This window comes from Brachyhypopomus gauderio, chromosome 9 (genome assembly GCF_052324685.1).
Source record: "Brachyhypopomus gauderio isolate BG-103 chromosome 9, BGAUD_0.2, whole genome shotgun sequence".
In the NCBI taxonomy this organism is placed as follows: domain Eukaryota; kingdom Metazoa; phylum Chordata; class Actinopteri; order Gymnotiformes; family Hypopomidae; genus Brachyhypopomus; species Brachyhypopomus gauderio.
In genome coordinates this window covers 10,732,647-10,744,332 of record NC_135219.1, presented here as the reverse complement: position 1 = coordinate 10,744,332, position 11,686 = coordinate 10,732,647, and the positions used below count along the sequence as shown (strand labels likewise).

At 45.0% G+C, this 11,686-nt stretch overlaps 1 long non-coding RNA gene across 1 annotated transcript; it reads right to left on the bottom strand.

Annotated features, from left to right (window-relative positions):
• Positions 1-9,230: 9,230 nt before the first annotated feature.
• LOC143522482 (uncharacterized) lies at positions 9,231-9,894 on the bottom strand. The gene is made up of 2 exons (XR_013133014.1): positions 9,708-9,894; positions 9,231-9,556 (listed from the first exon to the last, which is right to left on the bottom strand). It is a non-coding gene; the product is annotated as an uncharacterized LOC143522482 (long non-coding RNA).
• Positions 9,895-11,686: the final 1,792 nt, after the last annotated feature.

Below are 11,686 nucleotides of genomic sequence, written 5' to 3'. Positions count from 1 at the left end.
CATGACCATATTCATCACCATATTCATCACCATATTCATCACCATATTTATCACCATATTCATCACCATATTCATCACCATATTCATCACCATATTCATCACCATACTCATCACCATATTCATCACCATATTCATCACCGTACTCATGACTATATTCATCACCATACTCATGACCATACTCTGCAAACATAAGGTCCCCGGGGGAGTAGCTCTGTTCCTGTCCGCTCCATTCGAACTTTGCTACACGTTCAGGCAGCTGGGTCACGTCCTCTAGCGAAGAGCCTTGTGAGCTGGATGTGGAACGGCTTGCAGTTTGTGCTCCAATGAAGCAATCGGCTCTGGAGTCTCTTATCATGCCGACTGTAGACCACCCTGTCGTTCTCGGGACAGCCAGGGGCTTTGAAGTCACAGGAGGTGCTAGAACTTCCCAGGTTGCCCCGCTGCAGTGAGAGACACTGATTTCATGTGCGAGTTATTAATGTTGGATCTGTGTTTAATCCCAGGGCCCATGGAGTGGAGCAGGGATGCTCGTATTGTACAAACACATTTATGAGCTGCTTCAACATTTGCAAATATTAGCTTTGTTTCACGCAGGCTGGGAAATACTCTTTTATGCTCTCCTGGTCTTGTGCTCCAAAGGACTTGTGGTCCAGACACCTGGTTCAGAGGGGTGTGGTTGGCATGAGCGGGAGATGTTCTGGCTGTGTGTACAGGAGGCCACAGCCCAAAGACGACGTTTCTGCTTTCTCCTTTACTCTTACACCTGCCATTTGAAAAGCCCATATTGTTGAATATTTGAATTCAAGACTTCATATAGCACTTACTTGCCTTGCCTCAACAAACGTTCTTGAGCCTCTCGGTTAAAATGGTGGTGATAATAAAGATAAGGGCAATCAGGCAGTCCGAGAAGGACCCTGAATCCCAGCGGCTGGAGGCTAAGATGAGCTTTCATGTGTATTATTCATGTGTTTATTTGCAGGTGTTTTGACTAAATTGGAGAAATACAGACTAAACAGTTTATTCTCCAAACATGACTATTTACATCAATCCAGCCATCTCACCAAGCTGCATTTCATCATGCCATCAACAACAAATACAGGCAGAACACAGTACTGGCCTTGAATGTGAAAGCACAGTGACCAGGAGCCCAAGGTGACCCTGTTAGCTTACTCCCTAACCGCCCAGAGAAGCACATACCTCTTTCCTGACCCCTGGACAGGCTAGAATCAAGGAGGAAGAGGTCAGCAAGTTGCAGGTTATTTTCATAAATACTTTACAAACCTCCAGCCATCTATCTTCCTTTTATTTTCACATGAATCACATATTACCTTATTAGTTATGAACCCAATGCTTTTGTTTGTGTAAGTTACGGAGGTTAGCAGGTCTGTGCTGGGATAGTGTCATACACCCGGGGGAGAGGTGGAGAGGGGGAGAGGTAGAGAGGAGGAGAGGAGAGAGGGGGAGAGGTGGAGAGGGGAGAGGGAGAGAGAGCGAGGGAAGTGCAGTGTTTCTGCAGGGGTCTCCATGGTACAATTTGTTCCAAACAGTTTAAAACATGATACATTTTGATGCTCTACCTCTACCACTGTCTACTAGTGCATGACTGATAAAAACGTCATATTGGAGAGGTAAACACCCAGTGAGATGTAGATTGGGCTATAGGTAAGGATATGGAGAGAGGGAGAGAGAGAGAGACAAAGAGAGAGGTGCAGATTAATGTAAGAAGATAATTTAAAAAGATGCATGGAAAATAAGAGCATGTCAGAGGTCTGATAAGGGAAATCTGTGTGTGTGTGTGTGTGTGTGTGTGTGTGTGTGTGTGTGTGTGTGTGTGTGTGTGTGTGTGTGTGTGTGTGTGTGTGTGTGTGTGTGTGCGTGCACTTGAGAATGCAAGTGTGAGTAACCAAGCGTTGTATGACTGTGTAATGAAGGGGTGCATATGGGGGGTAAATGATGAAAGTGGGGGTAGAAGAGAGAGAGTTTTTTTTTATGAAAACCACATGTTTGCTGAATCTCCTGTATTGTTCACAACTCAAACCAGCTGGCTCACTCTTGGCTCATCCATCTAAATAAACATTCCTGGCGTGGCCTGGCGCACTGAGAGACCTGCTCTTCATTAGAGTCCCTCCTCTCTTTCACTCCTCCGTCAAGCATTGCTTCAAACGTGACACACACAGAAAATGAAAAAGTCTTGCTTTGCACAACATTTAAGAGCTTCATCACACCTCCATGCCATCCACCTTTATTTTGGACGCAGACGGATGTCAATACACCAGGGCCAGTTGGGGTCAGCAGAGTCCAGATGTTTGGCGAAATAGTATTAGAACGAACAATAACAAAGATGCATGTATACACTGGCCCAGGTTCAGAAGTTCCAGAGATTGCTCTTGGAGAAGCCACGTGGTCAGCAGCAAGCCGAAGGAGTACGTCAGATCTTTCAGATCCGAGTCCTCACAATGTAAACATCACCGTGGCCTGTAGGCACGTGCGCAGGGCCTCGTTTGAACGCCGGAGCAATCCTGCATCACATGACTTCGTTTGATTTCAGGTTGATTGATTCATGCAACAAAACCACAAGCCAGGAAATCATATGAACAGCAGGATAGTGGAAAGGTAGTCTTCGACCCCTCATAGTGCCAAAGGGGTAATTTCTGTGTCCAAATAGATCTGCTCACAGCCCAAGAGTGATTATCACTCATGGGGCAGAATCGCGAGGTGGTCCGGGCCCACAAGCTGACCTTTCTGATGGTAACTGAAGAGTACTGTGACTGCTGCTCATCGCTGCGGAGCTGAGGGCGTTGGGTCTTTCGGGCACCATGTGTGGTTGGACATTTGTGCGGCATTTATTGCCCCTATAAGCCCACAGTCTGTTTGATGTTGCTTCCAAAGTCTTCACAAACAGACCTGTCTGGACTGCTAGTGATTTTCTAGCATTACACAACTGGTGAGGTAATGTAGCTGGAGCAGCACGGATCCTCCAGCTTTAATGGCGAATTAAGACGATGTTTGAATGGAGGTTCTTCCATAGCTACAGTAATTCTCCATCCCTACGTTGAACGCTTCCAAATGTTTTGGCCCGAAGCCCAGGGGAGCCTGTGAGTGTTCTCCCAGGTCGGCGCTGTGAGGTTTGGTGGGGCAGTAGGCCACTGGTCTGTAGCTGGTCAGTGTGAGCGGCAGCCATGATGACAACTGGAGACTGCTGGGTGCGTCAGTCATTTATACACTTCAACAAGAAGGCAGAGAGTGAGAGACAGAGGGAGGGAGTGTAGAGTGAGATAAGAGTGAGACTGAGAGAGGTGGGTGCAGAGTGAGGGTGAGATACGGGGAGCAGAGTGAGAGTGAGAGATGGAGAGAGGGAGTGTAGAGTGAGAGTGAGAGAAGCACAAGACTGAGAGGGAGGGGTGCAGAGTGAGCATGAGATATGGGGTGCAGAGTGAGAGTGAGAGATGGGGTGGAGAGTGAGACGGGGCAGAGTGAGAGTGAGAGATAGGGAGAGACAGAGAGAGGGGTGCAGAGTGAGGGTGAGATACAGGTTGAGAGTGAGAGATGGGGTGGAGAGTGAGATGGGGCAGAGTGACAGAGATAGGGAGAGACTGAGAGAGAGGTGCAGAGTGAGGGTGAGATACGGGTGGAGAGTGAGAGTGAGATACGGGGTGCAGAGTGAGAGAGAGAAAGGAAGTGTAGAGTAAGAGTGAGAGAAGAATAAGACTGAGAGAGAGGGGTGCAGAGTGAGGGTCAGATATGCGGTGTAGAGTGAGAGTGAGAGGAGGTGGAGAGTGAGAGTGAGAAGAGTTACAGTGGGAGGAGGGGTGAAGAGTGAAAGTGCTCATCCAGTATAAATCCTTCTGCACGAAGGAAAAAACAGAGTAGTGTGCAGGGGGCCATGTAATCACTCCAGCATTCCTGGTGCAGTCCCAGAACGTATCACCATGTATTCGTGCAAAATCTCATCTCCAGTTCAAACCCAATCTGCAGTCCATAAAACGTATTGATACTATGCAAAGAACAATGTGTTCTGCCCCTGTTCCTTATCTCTGTTTGGCTTGGCATGTTTATTACCCCTATCAGGGCAACACAGATGTGAGGGGAATGATGACAGGTCATAAAACGTGTGTGCTAGTGTAAAGGGGAGGAATTAGACTGATGAGATTTACTCATCTTGTCATCTCCCTTCATCACAATCCTTCTTATTCTTCTTCTTTGTTCTTTTAAGCAGAACTCTTCCTCCTTAGGAGGTCTGATGGTTAACTCCCAGCTGCTAGTATTTAAGGGTGGCACTTCTTCGAAAAAAACAAAGATGTGCGTTCACTCATGCGAAAAGGAAGAGGTTTGTCATCATTTACTCAAATAAAAAACAAAACAAAACAAAAAAAAAACAGAGGAATTCATTATACGGGCCAGTAAAATGTGTTCATTGCCTTTGAATCAGCAGGGCCTTTTTTCTCAGGCACTGAGAGCAATGAGCAATAGTGGAATGTCTAATGAGGGCCTTCATGCTTCGGTCTTGGGTCCTGTCCTTTATAAAACAACGACGAGACATTCCCATAAATGTCTTATTTGTCTTTGAGGGGGGAACAAAAACTGAACTGCTCGCTCGTGTTGTCTCAGTTTTGTACGGCGAGTCTTAATGTCCTGTGGTGGTTCTGACACGCTGTGCTGTCCACACTGCCACGGTGGTCCATCTGAAGATCTGAAGCTACCATTACCAATGTTTGATCAACGTGCATGATCACCAAGCCAGCAGGACATTGTTCAGTTTGTACAGGTTACAGTGTCTGGTCACACTAAAACCAGCTGCATTAGATCTAGACTTGATGTTGAACTGAACAAAGCCTCCTGATCAACTCCATTTTCTAAGAGGATGATGATATTTTTTTGTACTCATCAATTTTTTTTTTAGTTAAATTAATATGTGCGGTATCTCAGCATATCTGCAATTACTGCTGAAGGCACCCAAACACGGGGTCACTGGAATAGGTTTCAGTTCCAGAGAATCCATGAGTTTTCCCAAACAAATCCAGACTATTAGCTTGCAGCCAGTTCATCTGTGCTGGTGTTAATTTAAGAAGCAGGTTACGTGGACAAGTCCCAAAACGAACGTCTTTTTCCACTGAGAAGTTTTCAAACCCACTCTTCACTTTCACCTTTTCCTACGGAATGTTTTCAAACCCTGAAATGCCAAAATCAACATGCGCTACGAGCACACCTCTTTAGAACAGGATCCCCCATATCCTGTTGGTGACCAGCACAGACGAGGCCTCCCTGTGAACTAGGTGTGTGTGAGTGTGTGTGTGTGTGTGTGTGTGGGTGCCAGCTGTGTGGCCAGGGCTCCTTTGAACGAACCACCCTACCTTCTGAACACCTCTCTTTGAAGGGAATGAGCTGTTACACTGGTAGCTTTGAAAAGTTAGCCGCCGCCCTGCTGGTGTGGTTCAGCTGGCCGACCTGCAGGGTTCTACGTGCACGGGTCAGCAGGTGAAAGCAGGAGATGGAGCAGCTGGTGCAGGCAGAGTCCCTCCACCCACACGGTGGCCCAGACACTGCTTAGGCTGGGTCAGCAGACATGAGGGAGAGCAAATGAGATGTGATTGAGAAATGAATGAGAAATACGGTAAACCTGTGTTTTCATAGACCTGCTGAACAATACGTTTAACTTTAACCAAAGTTAATGTTAAACAAAGGCTACGTTGCTATTTCTGACCAAATCACTGAGGTCTAACATGCACTAGATAACCTCAGAGTTTATCTTAGCTCTTTAGGACAGGATTCACAACCGCGATGCACAGTTACCATTCTTACATCACACAGGATTCATCGACAAGCACGTGCAAATGAACCATTCATGCTATTGCCAGGAAAGTTCATGAATTCCAGTCCCAACCCAGTTATTTAACCATTCAGAACCACACTGTCTGGAGGGATTTACACAAAGTCTCCCTCTCTTGCATGTGCTCTTGTTTACTGGCCCCAGTGAGAGTTTCAGGAGGGTACTGTGGTGTGTGTCATGGACTGAAACCCCAGCCTTGGTAACGGTCTTACTAGTTAAGTGGCCAACAAGTATGTGTGGCTCAGCCATGGTACCACAACCCTCTGTCTGACCCATCCAGTACACCCACATGGCCATGCTGGGAAAATGGTAGCAGGAAGTTGGACTTCTGACCCTTTGCATGAGATTTATTCCCACATAAAGATCTGGCTAACTTTAAGGGTATCTTGCCCAGTTGGTCCTTCTCAGGTTTCGTACGTGAGGACCGCTGTGGTCATGTCGTTATCTGTCTCTCCCACTCCAGCTCTTTTTTACTGGCTCTCTGCTTCCGCACTGGCCAGGTTGCCAGACATTGTGCTCTCACATCCTGGGGCCTCCAGATGTGGCCACCTCTCTTGCTCTCTGCAGATCTGACATTTCCTCTGCCCGACGTGGCTTTTAACGTCGGCCATCGCAACTCCTCATGTCTCCTGCGCACGGCGGTGGCTCACCTGGGCCGTGGGGGAGGCTCACCTGGGCCACATCACCGATAAGCTTATCACAGCCAATAGAGGACCTTAACGAGCACCTTAACGAGCACCATAATTAGATCTGCAGCTTCCGTAAGTGCATGGGATGCTCTGTGAATCTGAATGACAAGGCTGCATGTATTCACATCCCTGCTTGCTCAGTCTGTCGTGTCAAGCTCTCTTAAGCATTCATATGACCCTAATGCTTTCTCCCATACACAACTGGTTGGGTTTTTTCTACCTAGTTAATGGTTACTAAATATAGCTCTTGCAGTGGAGTTCAGACCAGGACTTCATACCTGTGTTTATCATCGCTGATGTAAGAAATCCTAATATCTCCATAAACTGAACTTTATAGGAGAAGGAAAAACATTTCGTTTTTAACATCTGCCAGTAAATGTGATTTTATTGCAAGTCATTCTTAACTGTTTCTATTGATTCACACATGGTGAAATATCCCCATGTGTATAAGCAGGTTGTTGGTGTTTTGAATAAATAAAAGCTGATAAAATAGATTATGACGGTCATGCTATATTTTAATACTGAATTTATGTCATGACTCTGAAATATGAACGGTTTAAAGAGGATTCCAACTAACCTCTGTTTACTGGTACAGTGGCAAATCTTCTACATTTGCATGCCTTTGTGTGCAACCGTTGAATCACTGCCTATAGTGAAACACTGCCTCTAGTGAATCACTGCCTCTAGTGAATCACTGGCTATAGTGAAACACTGCCTCTAGTGAATCACTGCCTCTAGTGAATCACTGCCTATAGTGAAACACTGCCTCTAGTGAATCACTGCCTCTAGTGAATCACTGCCTATAGTGAAACACTGCCTCTAGTGAATCACTGCCTATAGTGAAACACTGCCTCTAGTGAATAACTGCCTCTAGTGAATCGTGAATCACTGCCTATAGTGAAACACTGCCTCTAGTGAATCACTGCCTCTAGTGAATCACTGCCTATAGTGAAACACTGCCTCTAGTGAATCACTGCCTCTAGTGAATCACTGCCTCTATTGAATCACTGCCTATAGTGAAACACTGCCTCTAGTGAATCACTGCCTATAGTGAAACACTGCCTCTAGTGAATCACTGCCTATAGTGAAACACTGCCTCTAGTGAATCACTGCCTATACTGAAACACTGCCTCTAGTGAATCACTGCCTATAGTGAAACACTGCCTCTAATGAATCACTGCCTCTAGTGAATCACTGCCTCTAGTGAATCACTGCCTATAGTGAAACACTGCCTCTAGTGAATCACTGCCTATAGTGAAACACTGCCTCTAGTGAATCACTGCCTATAGTGAAACACTGCCTCTAGTGAATCACTGCCTCTAGTGAATCACTGCCTATAGTGAAACACTGCCTCTAGTGAATCACTGCCTCTAGTGAATCACTACCTATAGTGAAACACTGCCTCTAATGAATCACTGCCTATAGTGAAACACTGCCTCTAGTAAAACACTGCCTCTAGTGTTAGCTGTTCTGTATAGCATGAACATTATAGTGTCTCAGGAGCTCTGTGTGTGTGTGTGTGTGTGTGTGTGTGTGTGTGTGTGTGTGTGTGTGTGTGTGTGTGTGTGTGTGTGTGTGTGTGTAGTATACACTCATGCAGTATACTGCAGTATGCACTGGGGGATGGGCAGGAACAGTAGCAGTGATTGTTTCAGAATGTGATCATTGTATCTTCATTATAGATCCAAGAGGAATATTTAATAACCCATCTGTCTCTGGTGTATCTGTCATGGCTGCTAAATAAACACAGACACTGAGATTTGGCTAATACCCCATAACATCATGCAGCATGTATATGGTCATATTTGTAAAATGAAACACAGTATAATATCATCTGTATGGGAGTTTAAATACTCTCCTCTATCCCACAGTCTCCATGGCTGAAATAAGAGCAATAATAATAATGATAATAATAATAATAATAATAATTATTATTATTATTTTCATATTATTGTAACATATTCATCTTAATGTAACATATTCCTTTTAACGTAACATATCGTTAGATATCGTTCATATCAAAGCAAATAACTGTACAGGGTATCTGTAGTGATGTGAAGCTATCCACTGTTTGGAAATGACCTATTGTTTTATTAACTATTGTATTATTCACATTTGTTTCACATTTGAGCTGTTCTACAGTGTGATAAGTGTGTTTGTGGACAAAAAGCAGATACATGGGGGAATGAAAATGATTCATACAAAAAGGAGCAATGAAATGAAAATGAAATGAAATGGAACTCAGCTGAGTTTGATCATGCAAGAGAAAGAAAGTTTTCCTTTTCCTCTGGAGTCCTTTTGAGTTTTCTACAAAATACGCATGTGTTTAACAAAATATAACATGATCCATTTTGAGATACAATTAACAAAATCACATTCTGGGTAATGGCAGTTCACTTTCACACTTTAATCTGGTGCATAAGAAAAGCTTTGAGCACGGGGCCAGTTTGTTTCAGGGTTTGATTTCAGATATATTTGTAGGTCCCAAATGGATTCATCAGGCCGACTGGTGGAATTCACCTAGTTTTGGACTGAACTGTTAAACTGGACTAAACTACCACTGTTCAGTATACTTCTCTTTTACCATGCCAACCAGACCCAGTGCCCTTTGTTTACCTGTATTAGCAACATATGAACAGTCTCAGTAAGTATATTTTCCTGGACTGACTGTTGCTTGGACCAAATACTGTGGGCGTTAGCCAGAGGGGACAAAATCACATTTTCTGTCATTTATTTATCTTAAAGTTAAGTAAGGTTCAGATCAACTGAAATGTCTACATTTGGCCAACTGGATCAGTGGCAGATGTGGGCTCATTTTTGTCCGCCGTCTGCCCCTCCTAGCCCGTAGCTTTGAAACGTGAGTGTGTCTGCGAGAGTGCTCACACGAGAGTGCTCACGCGAGAGTGCTCACGCGAGAGTGCTCACGCAAGAAGGGCAGAGTTGAAAGGCGGCGTGCGATGGAGAACTCGTTTAGTGCGTCCTCTGCGGTACGGTTCCCTCTCGCTCAGCGTGGGCCGCCCCCGTGCACCTCTGCTCTGGCCTGGGGAAACATTTAGAGCCTTCAGCGGGCAGAGCTGTGACGGACAGATCAGCACGTGTCCGCACAGCTACCAACAGCCGCCTTGCACACACACACCTGACAAAACTCGTTCATATACAGTTTCATTTTTATGGACAGGTCAAAGTTTTACCTTGACAGATGAACCACTTGCTTATATATTTTGAAACAGCTGTTGTAGGACCATGTCTCTGTAGAATTAACATGCACAGCAGTCATTACTGTGCCGTACAGGCTGTGATGAGTGTCCTTCACACAGAAACATTCAGATCAACGATGTGGGGGACCGATTGGCCATGATAGCTGGGAGCCTCAGCCAAGATCCCGACTGTGCCTTTTAAAGGGAATCAGAGAAAGACTCAGGCTGCTATTCTGGGCCCAGCACAAAGTGTGCTTTCAGCTGTGTGTGGTGTGTGAGTGGTGTGTGTGTGTGTGTGTGTGTGTGTGTGTGTGTGTGTGTGTGTGTGGTGTGTGCATGTGTGTGTGTGTGTGTGTGTGTGTGTGTGTGTGTGTGTGTGTGTGTGTGTGTGTGTGTGTGTGTGTGTGCGTGTGTGGTTTGTGTGCGTGTGTGTGTGTGTGTGTGTGTGTGTGTGTACACATATTTCCCCGTGTATTTTGTATAGTGATGAGAAGCATGCCCAGCTCTTTGGCAGTGGTTCTTGGCTGGATGTTCTGAAACTGCACAGCAAACCTTAGAAAACATCAGGAAACGTCAGAAAACGTCAAGAAACATCAGGAAACGTCAGGAATCTCAGCAAGCATCAGGAAATATCAGGAAACATCACGAAACGTCGGAAAACGTCAGGAAATGCCAGCAAACATCAGGAAACGTCAGCAAACGTCAGTGGACACATGTGTGAACACATAAGAAAGGCCGGCCATGTTAACGCTGAACATGAGATCAAAACCAATGAGATCTTGCAATCCCAAATTTGGAAGAATTTCCACATGAGCCGTGTGAGAGGTCACGACCCCAATCATGCGAGAAGGTTTCCGTCCACACAACATGTATGTAAAACGGTGACGTCGATCTCACATGTCATTCATACAGTTTCGTGAGTTCATACTAAACAAATAAACATTTAAAGCATTAGGAAGAATGTAGCACACACACACACACACTCACTGACGTACTGGCATTGTAAATACTTTTACAAAGAGAAAAAGGTTCAGCTGACCAGTCAAAGTTGGAAATGTGTGTTTTTACTGTGGTGATTACAAAGGAGAACACTTACACGAGACCGGGCCAAATCGTATCTCAGTAAACTAAATAAACTACATTATAGTCAATCATTATGTTAAACAAACCTTTCTAAGTTGAACCTGAATTTCTTTGCGAATCCTATTGTAATTAAAATGTTATTGTAATGTTGTAACATTGTTATTATACTGCGGTGGAATTTGGGCCTGATGCAAGCGTGTGCTACGTTCCCAGAGAAGCTCGGCCCACGTGGCCGGTCCAGAGCCTCACGGTGCCGCGTTTTTCCCGCTCCCGCTTACATTTGCACATTTGCCTTACCCCGTCGGTTGTTTCCTCACTGCATGGTGGATGGTTTGTGTCTTTGCATGTGCCTCTGCCAAACCCATCCAAAAACTGCCCAGAATGGATGATGGAACCAAGGTGCTGACAGTGAAGTTTCATTTGGCAAATTGGTGTTTCTTTTTGCCTCTTGATAAGTGCACAGGTTTCAGGTTTCGTTGTGTGTGTGTGTGTGTGTGTGTGTGTGTGTGTGTGTGTGTGTGTGTGTGTGTGTGTGTGTGTGTGTGTGTGTGTGTGTGTGTGTGTATGTGTATGTGTGCGTGTGTGCACGCAGCAAGGTTTTGGTCTTATTTTTCATTGCCCCTGGGTTACTGTGTCAGGGGAACATACAATCTGATAGGTCATCAACAGCCATGATGTAATGCTTATGTTAAATAGATTTTCATCGCAAGGTCGAGTTAGCTATTCTTTTTGTTGGGTTAATTTAAGCTGTAGGAAAGGAAATTTAAGGTTTATTTTAATAACCTGATGTGTGTTGGAATACATAAATGAATCGTAGTGTTTTGAAGGGTGAAGACTTTATGTTTAGGAAGTCATGCCATCAGTGGCTGAGTTACACTGCACACCTGTGG